The sequence below is a fragment of the Drosophila suzukii genome (assembly GCF_043229965.1).
Source record: "Drosophila suzukii chromosome X unlocalized genomic scaffold, CBGP_Dsuzu_IsoJpt1.0 scf_Xc, whole genome shotgun sequence".
NCBI classification, from domain to species: domain Eukaryota; kingdom Metazoa; phylum Arthropoda; class Insecta; order Diptera; family Drosophilidae; genus Drosophila; species Drosophila suzukii.
The window spans coordinates 205090-208929 of NW_027255894.1; positions in this window are offsets into that span (position 1 = coordinate 205090).

Consider the following 3840-nt stretch of genomic DNA (forward strand, 5'->3'; position numbering starts at 1 on the left):
CTTGTGGAATGATTATGTTGTTATTTGCATTAAAATGTATAACATTAAAGGTATTAAAAAATATGACAGTTTTTATGTCATTGATTTTTATTTTGCGAAGGTTTACTGAAATGGGCCTTCTTTCCATCTTTAAAAGCCTATAACTTGGTCAAATGAACTCTTATTTAGATATGGCATACCTTTAGGGGCTTGTGGAATTTTTTTTTTTATGCCATTGATTTTAATTTTGCGAAGGTTTACTGAAATGGGCCTTCTTTCCATCCTTAAAAGCCCATAACTTGGTCAAATGAACTCGGATTTCGATATGGCATACCTTTATAGGCTTGTGGAATTATTTTGTTGTTATCTGCATTAAAATATTTAACATTAAAGGTAGTAAAAAATATAACCGTTTTTATGTCATTGATTTTAATTCTCCGATGGTTTACTGAAATGGGCCTTCTTTCATCTTTAAAAGCCAATAACTTGGTCAAATGAACTCGTATTTCGATATGGTATACGTTTATGGGCTTGTGGAATGATTATGTTGTTATCTGCATTAAAATATTAAACTTTAAAGGTAGTTAAGAATATGACCGTTTTAATGTCATTGATCTTAATTTTGCAAAGGTTTACTGAAATGGGCCTTCTTTCCATCTTTAAAAGCCCATAACTTGGTCAAATGAACTCGGATTTCGATATGGCATACCTTTATAGGCTAGTGGAATGATTATGTTGTTATCTGCATTAAAATATATAACTTTAAAGGTAGTTAAAAATATGACCGTTTTTATGTCATTGATTTTAATTTTGCAAAGGTTTACTGAAATGGGCCTTCTTTCCATCTTTAAAAGCCCATATCCTGATCAAAAGGAATCGGATTTCGATATGGCATACCTCTATGGGCTTGTGGAATGATTATGTTGTTATCTGCATTAAAATATATAACTTTAAAGGTAATAAAAAACATGACCGTTTTTATGTCATTGACTTTAATTTTGCAAAGGTTTACTCAAATGGGCCTTCTTTCCATCTTTAAAAGCCCATAACCTGGTCAAAAGGACTCGGATTACGATATGGCATACCTCTATGGGCTTGTGGAATGATTATGTTGTTATCTGCATTCAAATATATAACTTTAAAGGTAGTAAAAAATATGAACGTTTTTATGTCATTGATTTTAATTTTGCGAAGGTTTACTGAAATGGGCCTTCTTTACATTTTTAAAAGCCCATAACTTGGTCAAATGAACTCGGATTTCCATATGACATTCCTTTATAGGCTTGTGGAATGATTGTGTTGTTATTTGCATTAAAATGTATAACATTAAAGGTATTAAAAAATATGACAGTTTTTATGTCATTGATTATACCCGTTACTCGTAGAGTAAAAGGGTATACTAGATTCGTCGGAAAGTATGTAACAGGCAGAAGGAAGCGTTTCCGACCCCACAAAGTATATATATTCTTGATCAGGATCACTAGCCGAGTCGATCTAGCCATGTCCGTCTGTCCGTCTGTCCGTCTGTCCGTCTGTCCGTCTGTCTGTCCGTCCGGATGAACGCTGAGATCTCGGAAACTATGGGAGCTAGGCTATTGAGATTTGGCGTGCAGATTCCTGAGCTTCTTACGCAGCGCAAGTTTGTTTCGGCACAGTGCCACGCCCACTCTAACGCCCACAAACCGCCCAAAACTGTGGCTCCTACAGTTTTGATGCTAGAATAAAAATTTTAACTGAAATGTATTGTTCTCATCAATACCTATCGATTGACCCAAAAAAAAGTTTGCCACGCCCACTTTAACGCCCACAAACCACGAAAACCTGTGACGCCCACAATTTTCATGCTAGATAAAAAATTTTAACTGAAATTTATTGGTCTCGTCAATACCTATCGATTGATACAAAAAAAATTTGCCACGCCCACTCTAACGCCCATAACGCTTAAATATGTATACCGCCGGTAGGTGGCGCATTTTAATCTCGCTTTGCTGCTTGCATATCTCTATATAGCTGAGTAACGGGTATCTGATAGTCGAGGTACTCGACTATAGCGTTCTTCCTTGTTTTTATTTTGCGAAGGTTTACTGAAATGGGCCTTCTTTAAATCTTTAAAAGCCTATAACTTGGTCAAATTAACTCGTATTTAGATATGGCATACCTTTAGGGGCTTGTGGAATTTTTTTTTTATGCCATTGATTTTAATTTTGCGAAGGTTTACTAAAATGGGCCTTCTTTCCATCTTTAAAAGCCCATAACTTGGTCAAAAGGACTCGGATTTCTATATGGCATACCTCTATGGGCTTGAGAATTGATTATGTTGTTATCTGCATTAAAATATATAACTTTAAATGCAGTTAAAAATATGACCGTTTTTATGTCATTGATTTTAATTTTGCGAAGGTTTACTGAAATGGGCCTTCTTTCCATCTTTAAAAGCCCATAACCTGGTCAAAAGGGCTCGGATTTCGGTATGGCATACCTCTATGGGCTTGTGGAATGATTATGTTTTTATCTGCGTTAAAATATATAACTTTAAATGTAGTTAAAAATATGACCGTTTTTATGTCATTGATTTTAATTTTGCGAAGGTTTACTGAAATGGGCCTTCTTTCCATCTTTAAAAGCCTATAACTTGGTCAAATGAACTCGTATTTCGATATGGCATACCTTTATAGGCTTGTGGAATGATTATGTTGTTATCTGCATTAAAATATTAAACTTTAAAGGTAGTTAAAAATATGACCGTTTGTATGTCATTGATTTTAATTTTGCAAAGGTTTACTGAAATGGGCCTTCTTTCCATCTTTAAAAGCCCATAACTTGGTCAAATGAACTCGGATTTGGATATGGCATACCTTTATAGGCTTGTGGAATGATTATGTTGTTATCTGCATTAAAATATATAACTATAAAGGTAGTTAAAAATATTGCCGTTTTTATGTCATTGATTTTAATTTTGCAAAGGTTTACTGAAATGGGCCTTCTTAACATCTTTAAAAGCCCATATCCTGGTCAAAAGGAATCGGATTTCGATATGGCATACCTCTATGGGCTTGTGGAATGATTATGTTGTTATCTGCATTAAAATATATAACTTTAAAGGTAATAAAAAATATGACCTTTTTTATGTCATTGATTTTAATTTTGCAAAGGTTTACTGAAATGAGCCTTCTTTCCATCTTTAAAAGCCCATAACCTGGTCAAAAGGACTCGGATTTCGATATGGCATACCTCTATGGGCTTGTGAAATGATTATGTTGTTATCTGCATTAAAATATATAACTTTAAAGGTAGTAAAAAATATGAACGTTTTTATGTCATTGATTTTTATTTTGCGAAGGTTTACTGAAATGGACCTTCTTAACATTTTTAAAAGCCCATTACTTGGTCAAATGAACTCGGATTTCGATATGACATTCCTTTATAGGCTTGTGGAATGATTATGTTGTTATTTGCATTAAAATGTATAACATTAAAGGTATTAAAAAATATGACAGTTTTTATGTCATTGATTTATATTTTGCGAAGGTTTACTGAAATGGGCCTTCTTTCCATCTTTAAAAGCCTATAACTTGGTCAAATGAACTCTTATTTAGATATGGCATACCTTTAGGGGCTTGTGGAATTTTTTTTTTTTATGCCATTGATTTTAATTTTGCGAAGGTTTACTGAAATGGGCCTTCTTTCCATCCTTAAAAGCCCATAACTTGGTCAAATGAACTCGGATTTCGATATGGCATACCTTTATAGGCTTGTGGAATTATTTTGTTGTTATCTGCATTAAAATATTTAACATTAAAGGTAGTAAAAAATATAACCGTTTTTATGTCATTGATTTTAATTCTCCGATGGTTTACTGAA